The 20703-nt window shown below is 36.6% G+C and overlaps 1 pseudogene; it reads right to left on the bottom strand.

The window, feature by feature from the left end:
* Window positions 1–11829: 11829 nt before the first annotated feature.
* Window positions 11830–20114, bottom strand: LOC101710523 (m7GpppX diphosphatase pseudogene; annotated as a pseudogene).
* Between the last annotated feature and the right edge of the window lie 589 nt (window positions 20115–20703).

Genomic DNA, 20703 nt, shown 5'->3' with positions numbered 1-20703 from the left:
GTTGAAATTTGAGTGTCTCCTCAAAATCCATGTATTGGAAACTTAATCCTCAAGTTCAGTTATTGTGGTGTTTTGAGGTGGAATCTTTGGGAACTCATTAGAATTAGATGAGGTCATGAAGATGGGGCCTTCATGATGGGATTAGGGTTTAGAAGTGGAGGATGAGAGAGAGACCCAAACTGGCGCACTCACTGTTTTATGCCACGTGAGGCCTCCGCTGTGTTGTAACACAACAGGAAGAGCTTTACCAGGTGCAAGCAACTTGCAACTTTTCAACTTCGAGAACTGTAAGAAATAAAACTTTTCTCTACAAATAATTCAGTCTGTGGTATCCTGTTATAGCAGCACAATTTGAACTAAGACAGATGAGAGCAAGCAAGTGAAGCAGAACAGACATTTAAGCCTACACAACAAAGACGTGTGAAAGTGTAGTCAGATCAGGGTCAAAACCCTTAAGGAAGAGTTTTAATGGGGGAAATGAACAGTGAAGTCGATGGTAAACGTAGAAGATGACTAAAATAAAAGGGATTTGTAGGCTATCATAATGTGTTTTTATTTCATCTGATAGAGAAAGGGAGTGGTTGAAAGATTTTACCAGGAATGCGTAACTTGTGTTCTAAAAATAACTGCAGTATTAGGGTGAACAAAGAATTTAAAAAGCTTAGAACTGGAGACACAACTAGTTCCTTTCCCCAAATACATTTTTTCTCTTCTTACCAACACCAGCACAATTTTGATTGTATTTATTTTGTTTTTCAAGAAATGCTCCTTTCCATGGCTCCGTCCTAACTGAGGGTGGAGAGATGGTGCAATTGAGGGCAAGAACATGTATTTAGGGTTTCTGAGAAAGTTTGTAATAATTTCGTGTAGGTGTTTCCCCTTCCTACATGTCCTTACTGCTTTTTCATGCCTGGAAAGGACAAAAGCCAATTTCTCCACATGAGAGATCAGGAAAATAAGAGAAGCCTGGTCTTTGGTGATATTGTTAAATCTCTAAATCACATAATCTTTTAAGCTTCTGTTGATTAGGTTTCATGTTAAGGCTTCTGAGTACGATGTTAAATAATACACAGTAAATATTTAATTGCTCTCCATGTTGCAGCTTCTACCTTGATCTACGTCTTTCTTTAGATTCACCTTTCCTTAAAGTACCCTTAAATGCTCACCTTTTTTTGGTTTTTTCCATCATCTAGCATTTTAAATCTCATCTTCCTAAAATAGTAAGCCCAGGGCACTATACTTTTTACAATGTTTCGTAACACAAAATAGGACTCCTAAATTTGAATTGTGTTACAGTTCCTTTCCCCCAATTTGTATGCATTTAGAGAACCATGTACTTAAAGGAATGTTGTTTTTCTGTAAATGAGACAGTAATTGAAGTATGAAAAAAATTGAAAGGAAAAATTCTTCTAGAATTTAAATTGAAGGCAGATTGGCTAATTCAAAACATTTGGAATTGTTTTATTTAATTTTTTAGGAGGTTAATTTACCACTTTTCCTGAAATAAAGAATTTCTAAGAAACTTCTTTTTTAAAAAGTCTATTTAACTTTATTTCCAAAGGAATACAATGTAGTTATAATTTCCTTGTTAATTAGACTTATTTATTTAATTTGCCTTGTTACTAATATTCATAAAGATTATAAAATATATAAAATAGAGGATAACCATTATGACAAAAAGGTAGATGATCATGTCACTTCTTGCACCAACATTAATTCTGAAAATATTACATATATGGACAAAATAAGTAAAAATCTGTTACAAGAAAAATAAATATTTTCATAATGGTGGATTAGAAAAAGACTTTTTAAGTATAATGTGAAAGTGAAAACAATGCAATGCAAGTGTATTTGTGTGTATATCTATCTATCTAAATATTTAACAAATATTTCCAAAGCAAACGTGAAAAAAGGTAAAAGAAAATTTGGCAAAAATAGTAATAACTTTGTCAAAGGTTTAATTAACAAATAAATTAATAAAAAATTAAGTTAGAGTAAGTTATGTAAGATAAAAAGGCAAAAGAAATTGTCAAACAACACAAGGAGAGTCAAAAACATGTAAAAAGAAATTCAGATTTACACATGCAAATAAAATAATAATGGGATAGGATTTCTTCATATCAGATTCACAACTGTTATAAAGGACAATAATACTTTACCTAAAGCTTGTATGGGTTAAATGGTATTTTAATATTATACTGAAATTAGTATTAATTTGTGTGATTCATTTGAAGAAATATTTAGCAAATGAGAACAAATTCTATCAAAATGATATGGGACATGCACAGAAAATTGCTTCAGTGATAATGAAGATTAAAACAGGTGACGGCACATCTCAGGGAAAAGCTTTAATGGAAACAGGAAGAAAGAGGAGGTTGGAAAGGATTTTAGCTTGAAGAGCTAAAGGGAGGAAAGCCCTGGGAGGATTAGACTGGCCCATTCATAAAAAAATTGGACTAGCTTGTATGGTACCCCTGGGGTAGGCTAGAGGCCCATAACATTCTTCTAGGTCCTGAGTGTGACACTTTTTAAAAATTCATTAAGTTTATCAGTACATTTTAGGTATACAGTATGATGACATTCATCTTTGGGAACTTGTACTTTACATAATATATTTTGTTTCTTATTTTTTCCCCATTCCCCTGCCCTCCCTTCAGCCCCTCCACCCCACCCTATTTACAAAGGCTTTGTTTCCATTTTTTCCTTTTCTCATATTCATTCCTTTCCCCTACCCTTCTCACTTCCCTTTCCCCTTTGGACCTTTTCTTCCTATTTCATATTATCTATTATACATTTTGATCCTTATTTGCACTTTCAGTTTCTCACAACAGAGAAACAATTGGGTATTTACACATGTGTGTCCTATTTATTTCACTTAAGAGTATGGCCTCAATATGCATCCATTTAGCTATAAATGTCTCTAGTTTCTCATTTTTATGGCTGCGTAGTACTCCCTTTTATATATTTATTTTAAAAGCCATGTCTTCTTTATCCAGTCTCCAGCTGATGTGCAATTGGGCTGTTCCCAAGTTTTAGCTATTAAAAATGTGCCACTATAAACATCAGTGTGCATATATCTCTGTGGTATGATTCTTTTAATTCTTTTGGGAAGATAGCCAGTAGGGGAATAGCTGGGTCAAATGGGACCTCTAGTGCTAGTTCTTTGAGGTATTGCCATACTGACTTCCACAGTGGTTGCACCAGTCTGCACTCCCACCAACAATGGAGAAGGGTTCCTTTCTCCCCACACCCCCGCCAGCATTTGTTATTGGTTGATTTCTTGATAGCAGCCATTCTTTGTGGGGTGAGGTGGAATCTCAGTGTTGTTTTCATCTGCATCTCTCGAATGACCAGTGATGTTGAACATTTTTTTCATATGTTTATTTGCTGCTTTTACTTCTTTGTCTGAGTAATGTCTGTTCATTTCAGATGCCCATTTTTGGATTGGGTCTTTATATTTGGGAGGTCTGACATTTTTAGTTTTTTTTATATTCTAGATAGTAGACCTTTGTCTGAGGAACAGCTGGTAAATTTTTTTTCCCGTATTGTGGGTTGTGTCTTCACACTGTTGTTGGTTTTTCTTGTTGTGCAGAAGCTTTTTAATAAGATGATCTCAGTTGTTGATTCTTTGTGCTAGTTCATGTGCAACTGAGGTTTTGTTCATGAAGTCATTTCCTATGCCAATGTCTTCAAGAGTTCTACCTAACCTCTCTTCCAGCTGGTTTAGTGTTTCTGTTTTAATATTTAGATCTTGATCTATTTTATTTTTGAGATTTCATCCCCATGCTTTAGGGTAGCTGCTACTAGTTTAAAATATGGATTGGGTGTCTTACTCTCCTCAGCACTGGGATGAAAATACCTGATACCTACAGTTTAAGGAGGGGACGTTTATTTTGGCTCACAGATTTTAAAGTATTTAGTCCAAAGTCAGTGGGCTCCAAGGCAGGAAGGGCCTGATGAGAGGCCTGCTTAGAGGAAAGCTGCTCACATCATGATGACCAGGAAGCAGAGACAGAAGGGAGTTGCTGGGGAGGAAGATGGACCCTTTCAGGTCATAACCCAAGTGAGTTCTCCAGTCTCCCTCGTTCAAAGCCCTCTGACTGTTTCTGTAATAGAGTATTACTCCAAAGCATTTCTGTTATCCCCACTTTATCTCGTCATCATCTGTCCAAGCTTCAAAATGTCATCTAAGATGCATACTTAGAGTCCTTGCCAAATATTGAATCATAATATGTTGAAGGATATTCCCATGTGGATAAAAATTTTCCCTGTGGTTTCATATTTTTCCTACCACCACAACCGCTAATCTACTCCCACAGGTGTTCCCCAGTTTCTGCAGATATTTCATGGCCAGGTTTGGAAGCTCCTTTTGTGTGTAAGGTGCAGTCAATTCTTACTACAGTATTTGTAGTAATTATATTCTACAAAGTCCCTGAATTGCCAAGAACTGAACTTTGTTTGTTTGTTTGTTTGTTTTTTGAGCCAGGGTCTCCCTTTGTAGTTCAAGGTGGCCCTGAACTCACTATGTAGCCCAGGATGGCCTCAAACTTGCAGCAATCCTCCTGCCTCAGCCTCCCAAGGACTGGGATTACAGGCATGCACCACCACGCCCAGCTAGAACTGTACTTTTATTTCTTTTGCAAAAAGAGATGTAAACTTCTGTGAACTTTTAGTCAAAGCATTTTCCTCAACTCATCAATATATATGTTTTATGTATATTCTGTTTTGAGATACCTTATTATATAGATAAATTATTCATAATGATTCATTATCATTACTATTTTAAAATTTATTTTAATTATTCTTTTTGAAATATACAGTACATTATCATTGTCTATAGTTCCTTTACTATCCGATAGAACACCTAGCACTTATTTCTCCCATGTAACAGTAAATAGTATACTTTGTTCAACAGTTCTTCCCCTGCCCTTGATTCATTAACATTGAGCTTATTCCCAACAGCACTATATCACAGCCTGAATGAGGCCTACCCCTGTTTTCTCAGTAAGGCACTTCATAGTCTTCTTATGCTTAGGAACAACTAGACAGTATTTCAGTACTGCACCTGGAGGTCATTTTAGGCAGCTAAATCAACAAAAAAAAACCCATAAAAATAAGACAAATATGGCATTAAATAGATTGGGGTAAAGGCACTTGCTTAGAGTATCAAAGCTGAAACAGAAAGGCATAGGATGTCCTTGTTTCAATCTAAACTGGCAATGTACACCATAAACTCAAGTTTTTTGGATCTTCATACATGACTTGTAATGTCCATGAGTAATGATTTTGGGGTCATAAATACATTTTAGCAGGTAGGTGAATTTGCAAATTCACAAGTAATGAGAATCTGCTATATTTTCATCTGGAACAGGGACTATCTCCATATTAAAGGAAATAAGGAGTAAGGATTTTTAAAATGATAGGTATTGACTTTGAAGTGTGTATCTTTATGGGGTGGAGCTATGCTTCTAACGAGGAAGAAGTTTAATTTGCTGATCAGGGTGGTATTAGTCTCTAGCTTGCTTATGGGTTTTAAGGCTTCATCCCTTTCCTGTTAGGGCCCCATCTTTAACATTGGAGACCCAGAAAAGCTGGGAATTTTGTCTTTATCATAACACCAGCACTCTTTGAAACAGATCCTGAATCCAATTTTCATTTAGCCTGCAGAAGGTAAGGATAGCTTAAATATTACTACTGACTCACAAAATGTAGAGTCAATAGTTGAATGATTTGAGTTTGTTTTTTCTTTTTCAAGACTTCTACTAGTTCACAAATGTCTTCAAGAATTTTACAATCCCTATAATTATCTTTGTTCCCATGCATTTCAAATACAATAGCTGTTATATAACCTAATGGTATATCTTTCATCTCCACACCTCTTCAATCCCAATTCACCAAAGATAAGAGAGAAAAGTGAAGAAAATCACGAATAAACAGAACTAATGGGCAAAGACTAACTTTATCATATATTAAAATATATTTTAAAAACCATTTATAATAATGAAATAACAAATATTAAAAGTCAAATCAGTGAAATTGAACAGAAAAAATGTATAATTTACATGGAAATATAGTGTATGTTTAAATGTTCCTTCTCAAAGTAATTAAAATTTTGATATATTTGATGATGGAAACAAGAGGATTTCCCAGTTGAATTGTATGGGAGATATGAAAGTAAGGTCAAAGATGATTCTTACATGAATAGATAAATAAATTAATGACAATAACATAAAAGAGTACATTAGGGAGAGTTTTAATGAAATCAGAAAGTTATTTGTGGAGAGAGAGAGAAATAGAGAGACAGAGAGAGAGAGAGAGAGGGAGGGAGAGAGAGAATCATGTAAGGTCTTGTGGGCCATGGAGAGAATTTGAATTCTAATCTAAGTAAAATGAAAAGGTTTTAGCAGAATAATTACATGATCTTAATTACATTTTAAAAAGATACCTCTGGATAATGTGTACAAGATTTTTCAAGAATGGAAACATGAAGGCAAGTTAAGATAATTTTATAATAGTCCAGATAAATATAATTGTAAATGAAATAGGAAAGTAAGAGTGGAGGTGGTGAAAGGAGTTGGATTTGGAATACTTTGTGAAAATAGAATTTATAGGATTTGCTGATGAAGTGATTGTGTAACATGAGAAGAAGTGAATTAAAGAATGTGTAGTTTTTAGGTAGAGCGACTCAAAGAAGGAAGTTTGACATTTACTATGTTGGGGAAGCATGAGGAAGCAAGTTTGGTGAGAATTGAGGAGAGTGGAAAGAGTTTGGTCTTGAATACATTAAGTTTGAAGATGACAAACTTCCTAGTACAGATCCTTAGAACCAACTGGATATATCACTGTGGAGCTCAAGGGAGAGGTTGGAGATATAATTACCTCTAGTGTACAGGACTTTTTTGGAACTTGTTTCTTATACCCAAGAACAAAATATAAATTTCTTGTCTAGAAGACATTTAAAAAGATATCTTAATACATCCCGTAGCCCAAATTACAGAATTATAGTGTCACTGTATCTCCAGGCCAAGTTTCTCTCTTGTTCTGTTTCTGTCACTCTCCTCTCTCCTTCCTTTGTTCTTTTCTTCTTCCTCTTTCCTTCCTAATTTTCTTTTTCCTCCTTCCTTCCTTATTTTCTTTTTCCTTCATTCCTTCTTTCCTTCCTTCCTTCCCCATTGGCACCCTGCTTAGGAATTATAAAGTTTGGCCTTGCTTCCTAATTGCTCAAGAAGAGCTAACCATTTGCCATAACAACTGGAGTCCTAGCTTTCCCTCTAACCAATGCTTCCTTAAAGGAGGGGCAGAGAGCTGAATCGCAACAAGCATGACACCCATTAAGTAAAATAAAAACAAGTAAAGGTGCACAGAAAAAGTTTTAAAAGAATATAAACCTACCATAGACCTAGGCTTTGGTATATATTATTTTATCAGTACCATGGACTGAGATTAAATGATCATACTTGTAGTATTTTTCTTTCAATACTTTTATTGCAATACAGTTGACACTTTATTTTGAGAAATACAGCTAGAATGTTAGTATATGCTCTATCACTAAATAACTGTTAATAAGAAGAAAACTAACAACATAGCTAATGCGAAGTTTGCTTTATATTCCCTACAAGACTGCTTAAGAAATCTTTCCTTATGATATGAGTTATTGACCAGACCAAATTCTTACTTATTTACTCAGAATTTAAATCACATTTCTCAAAAATGTCTTCTCTTTCTTGGGCCCAGGACTCTACAATAAATTCAAGCTAGTTGTCTTAGTTATTTTCTCATTGCTGAAACAAAATACCCAATACCTAAAGTTAAAGAAGGAAAGGTTTATTTCGGTTCACAGTTTGTGGAGATTTCAGTTCATAGTTTGCTCCTTCCAAGGCAGGGTGGTATGGCAGAGAGGCATCACAGAGGAGAAACAGCTCATGACAAGCAGAAAGCAGCAAGGCAGCAAGCAACAAGCAATAAGTGACAAGCAGTGAGACCCTCCTTCTGTCCCTTATAATCTATCCAGCCTACATACTCTTAGGGTAGGAAGTATTCACATCCAGAGTGGGGCAGCCTTAATCCTAGCATTGAATCAGGAATTAATCCCAGCATCACATACTCTAGATCCAGCCCCTTCTGAAAAATCCCACCTGTGACCACATGAAGCTTTGAGGGGACATCTAGATACAAGCCATAACACTAGTTATGCCATTTCTTACTTAATTTCTTCTAGTCTTTTCTCACTGGTTATAAAATAAATTCCAAATTCCACATCCTTTATTTCAGCTGCATAGGAATATTAGTGTTTGGTGTTCTCCAGAGGATGATGCCTTGAACTGACTAGGGGATATTATTAAGTAAGGGATTTAGGAGAGTTGTTGGGAGGAAAAACCTGAACAAAGATTCACAAGCTGACCTATCTAGAACTGGAATACAAAATATGGGCTAGAATATAGAAGAAAGTAAATGTGTTTAAGAAAGTGAGGTTAAATCCTGATGAGTCTAAATGACTTTCATTGGGAATTTTAATTGGAGTATACTAGCATTTGAAGATTATTTTATTGCATTTTAAAAGAAGACTAAAATAATAAAAATATTTTTTAGGAGTATGATTCATTCTATAATGTTTAAGTTAGGTCAATCTAGGAAATATATTATCTTCTTAACACTTCTGATGTTAGAAAGGAAATCAGAAACATGAGAGGAGTTTGTAGTTGATTTAACTAAATATATCTACTCCTTTTGATTAATATTGCAGATCCCATAAAATGAGAATCTTCATTTGCAGTCTTACCAAAGGAACACACAGAGTTTGATAGTGAGCAATCAACACAATATCTTCTGGGAACTTTGCCCTGTATCCTTTTAAAAAACATTTTCTTTGATGCTGAAAGGAAATAATAAAGATTGACTTTTCGCCCTCTTTTGTAAGTCTGTCTGTGATGATGGGTTCTGAGGACAATTACAAAGGCAATAATTTTGTTGTTGTTGTTTTCGGCTTTAATTCGACTAGAAAAATACCTATTAAAAGCAATCAAGACAAAATACATTTGAAATTATTATTGCAGTATTAGATTATCTAGTTCATAACAATTTGGGTTTCTTTTTTTCAAAGGCTTTGATATAATGATGAAAAATAGGATTTCTAGATGGAAGTAAAATTTCTATGTTCCTTAGGCATGACAAATTCAAGAGTCCTCTGCAATTAAAAATATGCAGTATTTACAAGAAAGAAGATCCAGAAGAACAGTTTTGTGATTTGTTTGAAATGTCAGATCTAATTTATGAACTCTAAGGTTATTTTTGTTTCTAGTTTTAGAGAAATAAGGTAGCAGAACAAGTAAATTATTTAGATGTAAAGTGTGTCTTGTCTGAAAAATATAAAAGGACTAGATCTTTACCTTTTGAGAATAAAAATTTGGACCAAATAATTGGAAAAAATAGAAACATTTTTTGTATTCAAATGACAAGGTCTGAATAAGTCTGAAGCTTATCATTTCTCTCTAGAAATATGAAGGCAAAAAAGTATGAATTAGTAATATCTGTGGAATGTAATAACTCAAATAAAGAGAATAATCATAAACCAAGAAAAGGACATACTTAGAAAGGTCATTATGTATAATTTTCACATCTCAGAATTAGTGGCTAAATAAAACATTTATAAAATTTATAGTTGGGTTCATGCCATTTTAGTTCATATATATCCCTAAGAATATTATTTGCTAATACTACCTTTGTGAGGTAGCATTTAGTCAACCAAGAAACTTAATATCTGGAAAGTTAGATTTTGTATAAAAGTAAGCCATCGAATGCACAGAATTACAGTCCATGTGTATTTCTGTAAATTTCAGAATTGTTGAAATCTACTAACAAAATAGAGTGAAGAGAAATGTGAAGGTGAGTAGAGGTACAGAGCTAAAGTGCTGGAAACAAAAGATACAGGCACTGTTCTCAAGACAGTCATTATGTTGAATTTGACACTCTGTATTTCTATTCCATCAACTCTCTAATCTTCATTTCTTAAATATGTAAAAGGGGGGAACTTAGTTTTTATCTTATGGTATTGTTGCAAAGATTAAATTATAAGTACTTAGCAGAGAGTATGATGCAAGGTAAATACTAAGTAAAGACATTGGTTACTTCTTGCTAACATTGTTCCTGTGGCTTCAGTATCAAACACGATTTATTTAGAGAAAAATAATATGAGGTATATAGAATAAGGGATTTATTACAGGGATTAGACTTCACATAACTATGGAAGCTGTTCAAGTAGTCTGTGACAGACTGCATGGTCTTATACCTAGAATAAAGCCTGTAGTTATTGTAAGTTAGCTCAGCTTTCAGTTCAAGAGTGCTGGATGATGAGTGGGAGAAAACAAGAACTAATTAGAACTATAGTGATGAACTGGAATTCAGAAGAACAACTAAAACCCTCAAACCCTAATGGAACAAGGAGCCTGCTGAATAAGGTGGTGTCTTTGCCATGGAGCTTCCCGTATGCCTGACCCAGGACCTGAAAAGGAGATCTATGGTGAACTCCAGATGCTGCAGACCCTGGTGGTATATTGCACCAACGAAGTTAACTGAAAAACCAGGAACAGGCATGAGCTATTAAAGTGTCTATTGCCCTACACCAAACTGTAGAACACAAAATGGCTGTTTTTTTTTTTTTTTAAATTCATGTAAAAATTATGATAGTAAATTTTGGGTGTCAACTGGGTTAAACTGAGAGTTGGTAAAGCCCACTTCTGGGTGTATCTGGAAGGGTGTTTCCAGAGAACACTGGTGATTGGGTCAAGGAGCCAAGTGAGGGAAACCTGCCCTGAATATGGGCTACACCAGCACCATTCAGTGGGCTAGAGGCTTAGATGGGACAAAAAAGCAGAAAGGTGAGATAGTCTCTCTGTCTCTTTCTGTCTGTCTGTCTCGCATCTCCTACTTGCACTCCCTCTCTCTCTCTTCCTGGGTTGAGATTTGTCCATTTTAATCCTTTGTTCCTCCATATACTCGTGCCATTATATGAGATTTTCACAGATGTCAAACCAATGGAGTCACCCATTTCTGGACTTGAAGATCTAAAACTGTGAGCTAAACAAACCCTTTATCTTTTTTACATTCTTTTTTTTCCCCTTGGTTCCTGGGATTGAACTCGGGACCTTGCCCTTGTGCTTGCAAGGGAGGCGGCTGAACCACTGAGCTAAAAGCCCAGCCCACACACCCTTTATCTTTATTCAAAGAATATAAATAGACTCTCCCTCTTTGTTAAATAAACCTTTTCTCTTTATTAAATGACAAAGTTAGTTGTCTCAGGTATTTTTTTTTTTTTTTGGTTGTTTTTGGTACCAGGGATCGAACTCAGGATCCTGCACTTGCAAGGCAGGTGGTGGAACCACTGAGCCAAACCCCCGCCCTAAAATCTGGATTTTGCCTTTCTTTTTTTTTGGTACCAGGGATCAAACTCAGGACTGTGCACTTGCGAGGCAGGTGGTGGCCCTACTGAGCAAAATCCACAGCCCCTTGTCTCAGGTATTTTTTTTGTAGGCACTAGTAAAGAATATTGATTCTGAGAAGCAAGGCCAGGTCCATCACTATATATGTAGAGAAGACTTTAGAACTGATAAAGAGGAAGAGGTTGGAAGAGTATAGGGAAGCAGGCTAGAGAAAGCCTAGAATTTTCCAAATGTAGCAGTAGGGATAATTCCGATGAGGGCCCAATAAACCAGAATGCTGATAGTTATTGTTCACTGAGGGTCGCAGATGCCCATACCATAATTTTCTAATGAAAATATGTATGTTAGCATAACAGTAGTCAGCTGTGCATCTCAGTAGCTGTGCTTTTTGTTGTTGTTGTTTTTCACGAGCTCGGTACTTTATTGACATATGAGAAACAAGCCAGTACAAATATATCTTTAAAAACTACCTTGGAGATAAAAACCCAGCCCACACTGCCCCAAATGCTGTGCACCTGTGCCTTTTCTCCACACACACTCAGGGCTGCCGTGCCTCCTGCAGGAGCCTGAGCAGGAGGTCATCAGCCCTGAGGGCGAAGGTGAGAGTGTGCCGCGGGTAGTGCTTAGGATCACACTCCAGGTTCTCGATCACCTCGGCCAGCAGGTGGGCACGCTCCACGCCTGTGCCAGGGGCCTCAAAGCCTAGGGCAGTGAAGTGCACGTGCAGGTGGTAGTAGGATGGCAGGTAGTGCAGGTATACTCGGAGGCGGTCTCTCGTCAGCTGGTAGCGCTGTAGGATGGCTTCCTGCCCTTCCTGGAAGATGTTCCTGAGCAGTGGCAGGTGCTCTGCAGTAAGGTCCCAAAGTGATCTGATTCCCCGGCAATGGCAGATGGCGATCAAGTACAGGTCATCGAGCTGCTGTTGGTTCCACTTGAGGTCAGGGATGAGGACAAAGCCATCGGGGGATCTGGGTTCTCATAAACAATGCGGTCAGCTTCAGCCTTCTTGTCAGGAATGTTATATACCCACTAGATGCTGAGGCTCTGGGACTCCAGGTGGGGTAGGGTGATGTTCCTATAGTCCTCTCCCGTCTCTCGGATCAGGTGGAGGTCCTGGCGCAGGTACTTCTGCAGGTGTTTCTCCGTGGCGGGGTACACCACAGTTGTCTTTACCTCACTCAGCTGCCTTGGAGGGAAGAGGTGATAGGTGCTGTAGATGTCATTGGAGAACTGCAACTGGAGCTCAGGGCTGCCCGTCAGGAGCTGGGCCACCTGCTCCACCTGAAACGGGGTCTTCTCCAGGATCACAACAGACAGGACATGGTCTTTGTCTTTACTCACTTGGTCCGATGAATGGCAAGGTGTATGCACATGTGTCAAAGTGTAAATGGGTTGGTTTTACATTATGCACTGCGTCACATTTTTGTGTATTTATACTTTGTTTTATTAAATGTTTTCTTTTGATTTCTCCTGTAGAATTAGCCCAATTCAGTACAATATCACATGAAAATCCACTTTTAGAACTTTGGGAAGAGAAAGTGAGTCATCAGGTGTCTTGGCTATTGATGATGACTTGGATCATGTAAGCCAAAGAAGTTAGCATGATATAACAGATAGAGAAATACAGAACAAAGACCTTGATTCAGATAAAGAAAAAAATAGTAATATGAACAAATATTTGACTAGTTGAAATGCTACCAAATGGTCATGTATATCTGAATGATCCAACATTAGAACTAGGTTGAAAAATGTTATTAGGTTCTTGCCTGGGTGAAACCTATTGGACAGAATGCTATCACTGTGATTCAGTGTTGTAATGGACTATATGCTACAAGATGTTTTGAAATACACTAATAATGAAATACAAGTAAAACATTCTATATGCATCAGTAGTAATACTTTAAGATATATTTATCAGAACACCTCACTATCTGAACTAAAAGCCTTCATGGAAGTATTTTATTAATCTAATCATCAGAATTTAAAGGATTTATGATGAAGGGATAAATGTGGCATTGAGATTTATAGAACAATACTAACACTCAAGAGATTTGGCTTCTTTCAAAATTCCATAGGTTTTGATGACAAAAAGACCTGCCAAGAATGAAGAAAATACAACAATTTGACTGCTATTCACTCATTTTTGAAAGCTTTGTTTCAAACTGTCAAGCAATTTATACACTGTCTGAATACGTGACAATTGATGAACAACTTGCATTGTTTTGTGGTTGTTGAAGGTTTCCGCAATATATGCCAAATAAACCTTTCAAATATGGTATAAAAATATATGCCCTGGTAGATGCAAAGACATTTTATACCTTGAATTTAGAAATTTTCCTTGAACTCAGTCACCAGGTCTTAAATCATGCAGTAATAAACTGTATGACATTTGTGAACAGACTTGTTGGACCTATTTCACAAAGTAACCCAAAATCGCATTTGACAATTAGTTCACTAGTTACCCATTGATATATTTGCTAAAAAAAAACCCACCAATTGACCAACACCAGAACTATTCAAAAGAACAAAGCCAAGACTTCTTTAAAAATGTTGCAAGTTCACAGTGGAGAAATGTTTAGTACAATTTTTTGATTTCAGAAAGACATAATATTGGCCTTCCATATGGCAAAGAAAAACAAAGCAGTATTGATACTGCCAACATTACACCATGATGATAAGATTGATAGCGAGGCCAGGCCTGGTGGTGCACACCTATACTCCCAGCACTCAGAAGGCTGAGGTAGGAGGATCCTGTGCGTTCAAGGTCCACCTGTGCTACACAGTGATTTCCAGGCTAGCCTGGACTACATAGAGAGAATTTGTCTCAAAACAAACAAATAAACAAGACAAGATTGATAGTGAATTCTCAACACAAATGAAGTCTGAATTGGTCATATTTTACAACAAAACAAAAGGCAGAATAGATATTGTTGAAGAGTTATTCTGCAACTATGATGTCATTTGAAACACAAAGCATTGGCCAATGGTTGTGTTTTGCTCCATCCTAAACATGTCAGGCACAAATAGTTTCATAGTTTACAAAGAAAATAACAAGCACAAAATATACAGAGAAATTTTCTTAGAAGATTGGGACTGGAATTGATAAATGATCAATTACAACAGATTAAGAACAGTATCTATCTGCTCTAAGAACTCCCCAAAAGATTTCTGGAGCAGACCACTGATGAACAGACAGGTGAAACATTCTAAGAACCTCCTAAGAATACGGAAAAACCAGCAAGATGTCCTACCAAAGAACACAGGAATCAAAACATGTGCTATCAGTGTAAGTGATATTTGCGTATGGAATATGCTATTCTCATGTGAAAACTGCCTTAGGTGTGACAATTGAAGCAAAGATTGTTTCTATGGTAGAGTTTTGTTTGTATTTTCATTCTAGTTCACATAAGAATTTATTTGTATTGTTATTAAATAGTTAATGTTGAAAATGTTGATGTTTATTCTAAGCACTCATTACATAATCAAAATTTAACATTTTATTTAATTGATATTTTATTTTCCTGATAAGTACACATTGTTTAATATAATAAAACTCATAAATTTAAAATTAATAATTCATCAATAGAAATACATTAAAAAATAAACGTGATGTTATACATCTGCCATAATGCATCTTTCAAAAAATTTGCAATGATGCCCTCAGGGCTACAGACTAGCTGATCAGGTCTAGATGGAAATGAAGATTGTATTGGAAATTGTGTGAAAGCCCCCCCCGCTTTGTTACAACGTGGCAAACAATTTTAATGTGTTGTGTCCAAGCCCTGAGACTTTGCAAAAGGTCAAACTTAAAGGTAATTGACTAATTTGACAAGGATGATTTCAAAACAGAAAAGTACTTGGCTGTGGCATAGATGTCTTTGACTGACTATTTTTAGGCATTTTGCATTCAGAATCAGAAGTAAAAAGGGAGCAGAGCAAAACATTTTCAAAAGTTCCAGCCTGGCCAGGAAAGGAGCAGGAAAAGTGCTAAGAAGGATGTAGTAGGTTGCTAAAGATAAAACCCCTAAAAAGAAGCCATGTGCTTTATATATGGACAATAGAAAAGATGTTTCAACCATCTCCAGAAACTTCTCTCACCTCAGATTAGACAGTTTAGAGGTGCAAGTTTGTTTCAAATATCTTCCAGTGAAGAATCCTTCCAGTAAAGAACACTAGGGTGCTTATGCACTAAGGGCCACCTTGAGGTACATTTTCCTATATTCACCTAGCAAAGGATGTCACAGCCACTGGCATGGGCCCAGTGCAGCTCATAATCACATCAGACCTTGCATTATCAATGTGATACTGGTTTTTCAGACACGCAGAATGCAAGACTTACAGGGTCATGGTGGCTTCCACTATGATTTCAAAGGAAAATCTAGGAGGCAGGTGATGTGAAATAGGGCCAGCATTCTTGTAGAGTACTGCTTATGGGGGCTATGGAAGTGAAGCCAAAGCCAAAGTGGAGATTCTAGGGAAAAAGAGATGACAGCAATGTGCAACACCCACCAGAGAAACCTTCAGCAGTGTGCAAAACTATCCTGAGAGAACAACTGAAGAGCAGAGCTGCCCAAAGCCTTGAGAGCCTGAAGTGTGTCCAGAAGGCTGCATATGGAGCATCCAAGTTTAGTGCTTTCCCTGCAGGACTTCAGCCTTGCTCTGAGCCAATTCCTCTTGTCTATTTTCCTATCCTCCTTCTCTTTTAGAATAGAAATGTTTACTCTGCGCCTGTCTCACTCTTGTATGTTTGAAAGATATAACTTTTTTTCTTAAGGCTCACAGCTGAGAGGTTGGCTTGAGTCTGATGAGACTGTGGACTTGGACATTTGATCAAAGCTGAAGCTGCTAAGACTTGGGATGGAATGAATGCATTTTGAGATCAGCAGGAATTTTGGGGAACAAACAGCAGAACGCTATAGTTTTGGTGTAATTTGAATGTCCCCAAGGGTTCCATCATGGTAAAGGTTTGGTCCCCATAGTGGCAGTGTTGTTAGGTGCTACCTTTAAGAGATGGGGCTTTATGGGAAGCCCTTCAGTCAGTAGGGCATGATCTGGAAGGGGACTGTGGAATCCCAGAGCCTCTCTCTCTTCTTCTCTCTAACCTTCTCTCTCTCTTTCTTTCTCATCCTGTTTGAGATGTGACCCTTGGCTCCTACATGCACTCCCTCTATGGCGTGCCTCCCTCAACAGAGGCCAACTGATAGAGCTCCCAATTCCTGGTTTCAAATGCCCCAGACTGTAAACTAAATAAAGAATTTCTCTTTGTAAAGTTAATTACCTCAGATATTTCATTGTATAGCAGAAAACCAACTAATAATTAAGTTTCATGCAAATTTCTCATGTGGCTAACCCTAACCTGAGACTACATAGAAAAGGAAAATATAGGAAATGCGGATCTAGCTTAGTAAAGCTCAAAAAGTAAAAAGCTATCACACTTCACTACTTTTCAAATTGGCATCCTTACACACTTTAAACTATACTTAGCCCTCAAATAAAGATAACAGCAAAATAATCGGTATGACATGATGCAAGTATTCCTTATATAATTCAAACTGTACAAACTCTCTCTTCAAAGAGGATGCAAATTCCTTTTATACAGTTTGGATCATGTTTATTCCTCTTCTAGCTGAATCACACACATGTTTCATAGACTTTAACTGAAATTCTGAGATATTGGGCTAAATGTTATTAATAGACCTTATATTAGAAAATAGATAACAGGAGAGGCAGAAAGCTTGGTTAATATGTACACAAATATTCATATCAATATTATAAAGAGGCGTTCATAATTCTATAGTGTTTGTATCTACAATAAGCCACACAGTTGTAACTGGAATCTACAATCCCTTCTTATGCTGCTCATTTGTCTGCAGCAAATACTGTTGCTGGTCATGGTTCCTTCTCTGATGTCTATGTTGGGTCGTTGTCGTTTTTCACTGACTTGTTTAAAACAGCTTTATTGAGGTATGAGCTATATGTCACAAAATTCCTTCATTTTAAGTATATAATTCAGTGATTTTTAGTAAATTTGCAGAATTGTTTAATCATCATTACAATTCCATTTTACAATATTTCCATCATCCCAAACACATTCCCTAATGTTCCTTTTGGAAACTTTCAATCCTGTCTTTAGAACTAGGCAAGTACTAATCTATTTTCTGACTCTAGAAAATTTTTTTCTGAACAGTTCATGCAAATAAAATAATATATGATATTTTATTTCCTGTTTCTTTTAATTGGTATAATGCTTTTGAAAGCTGTCCATGTTATAACATAGCAATAGTTTGTTCCTTTAATTTTCATCCAAGTACTTGAAAGTATTATGAGTTGCTCCTATTGAAATTTTGCACTTAAGACATAACCTTCCTTACCCCATTTTGTAGTAGCACAATGCCCCCCTTGATAGCCAGAGTAAATACATTACAATACATTAACTCTCTTCTTTGTTGATTCTCAGGTATTAGAAGCCCTAAGTAGACAAGGGACAATCTCAACCTCTAGTTTAATGGCATTATAGCTGTGTCCCCTAATGGAAATATATAAACTTGGGAACTCAGAATTCTGTATCAGCAGAGCCTGAACATATAGATACCAGAAGAAAAAGTTTTTACAAAGAATCACAAGGGCACCCCTATTTATACTTTTCAAAATATTTTCTGTAATTTACACCAAACATAAAAGTTAAGAAAACCACACAATTAGCCTCAGATTCCCTAATCTGTTTGCATGTCAGTGTCAGTTCTCATAAATCTACTTGATGTGGGACATAGTAGCTGCTTAGGCTAGAAACAGGTTGATTAGAAACGAATCCCCTTACAAAATAACACTGAGTCAAGAGGTAAATAAATAAGAGTTTGTTATTTAAAAGTTTCATATATTATATATCACAATTCTTACATTGATTTTTATTTTACAATAGTTCATAAAAATATAATTTTCTTTGATTACTAAGTTTTTTGGCACCCCTTACATTTTATATTCTAGATGAATGCCCCACTCACCTCGCCCCAATTCTGGTCCCAATTAGGGATAATATTGAAATGTGTCATACACATTTCAACCTATTGATTCCCAGACCTAAAGTTTCTTAGAAATGGGAGAGAAATGATCGTGTATCAGTCATTAGGTTAACACATTCATTGCATCGTATAAGACATAACCCCCTCTTTGCTATCTAGCTGGTGCTTTAACTGAGTCTTCAAAGAGAATATGCTTTCATTCTATCAGGACAGCTGTGTCAGGGTGATCAAGTACATAGTAAGACCAGTGAATTCCATGGTGTCCATTGTCATAATCCAATTACCATGACATGAGCTTTGTGGTGAGAATCGATGTTGTGTAGAATATGATCATGGCAAGTAAGAAATTCTCTGTGTTCATAGACGCTGGCTTTGGGAAAAATACTGCAGGGAGAGAAAGTGAATCTACATCCACAGTAAGGGTCTATTATAGTGAGAACAAAATACCTGAGCTTTCATGACAGAAATAAGCAGTATAACCAGCCAGGAGATCAGGAGATTCTTTGGTTTCTCTAAAGAATGGCACTATATCAGGCCTCAGAGATGTCTATGCTCTTGGTAGGTTGGCACTTAGCTTTTGTGATTGGAGGACCATGTTGCTAAGCACATATATAACCTCCATTTTGCTGCGTTAGACAATTTGCCATGGCAAATTTTCATTGGCAAGAATGAGCTGGCCCCCTCCTGTAAGCTTGTTCTTGGATAAGTACTTGCCTTAGACACAAATATATTGATTTTCAAAGGCCCCTATCCACATACATTTTCTCTACACTTCCTTGCCACCAGCTTTCTAATTGTATTCATACCCGTTCTCTTACCATTCAACCAAACCACTAGCCACTACCTGTTACTTAGTCTTGGTTTTTATCTCTAGGCATCTCGTATTCCTAGCAACATGGACAACTTTTTACCTCCAGCTGTCTCTTATTCTCAGCAAAATGAACAACCAGATACATGGATTAAACTTCTGCCTACTGGAATGATTTCAGGTCACTCCAGAATGGGGCTATAGTGCTGTAGTTGCCCATTTTTGTACTGGCACCATATCATAACCAAATACAAATCAAACATTTTTTATTCCCAAGTCACCTATCTATAGGGAACTCCCAATAAGAATGGGGAGGAATGTATCAGGAAAAGCAGCCATAGGTATTTGGGCTATTTGTTTATGTAATTCATTTGTACCTTCAGCACACTGTCAAAACTAGTCTCATACTTTTTACTTCTATTTTATGATGGAGTGATCTTGAACACACCCAATATTATGACTTGGTTGATTAGACAGCAATCCTTTTGCTGGGCAGTGCAGGTAGCATGTTGTTCTACTGCCCATATTAAGATAGGAGTCTGTCTCTACAAGGGCTCAGTAGTAAACCAGCGGCTGTTTTTCTCTGTTTGTTTTGTTTTGTTCTTGATGTTTTTGAAGAAATACTGTTACATGCAGAGAGTGGCATAAGTATATGCCAAAAACTTAGCTATTGCACTTATAGGCATATATCAGAGTTTCCATACAGCATCCAGATTTGCCACATACAATGCTTGTCGTAATTTGTCCTTCCTCTACGTGACCCAAGTGGCAGAGCAGTTTGCACTGAAGTCTGGCCTATTCCAGCACCTTACTTTCTTCTGCACTGTACTCAAAATCAGCAACTTTTGCCATCAACCTTTAAATAGATTAGAATAGTATGCTGAAATGAGTATATTTATGACCTCCAAAATCCAAAGACACCTGTAATGGTTTATGTTTACTAATGGGTCAGACCAGATAGAACTTACCCTTCACCTTAGAAGGAATAATTTGTCATGAACCCTAAAAGTGTCATTGAAGTGTCAGGCCTCCTAATTCTTGTGGATTTATTTCCCACAACCTGACATATACACATCTAACTAAAATGTCTGGAAAAGTTTCTAATTGTTTACCAGATCAATCAGCCTATTATCAATGAAATGAATCACATTCATACCCTATGAAATGTAGAAACAATCAAAGTTATTGAGAACTAGGTTTTGGTATGGCCTGAAGAGTTGTTATACAAGGTGTGATTGAAATATATGGAGAATGTATAAATTTTTAGAAATTACAGTCATAAATACGTTTCCCTGTCAAAATATTCCCCCTCTTTTCAAATACACTTATTGTTCTTTCTACTTTCTGAAACAGTGCTGGAAGTCCCCTTTCATGGTTTTAGTTGTACCATCATGGTTCCCTTGATGTCTTGAATTAATTCAAAACATTTATCTTTTATGGT

This window comes from Heterocephalus glaber, unplaced genomic scaffold (genome assembly GCF_053883595.1).
Source record: "Heterocephalus glaber isolate CG9 unplaced genomic scaffold, H.glaber_assembly_v1.0 deba00001442, whole genome shotgun sequence".
NCBI lineage: Eukaryota > Metazoa > Chordata > Mammalia > Rodentia > Bathyergidae > Heterocephalus > Heterocephalus glaber.
This window is presented reverse-complemented; position numbering and strand designations above follow the sequence as displayed.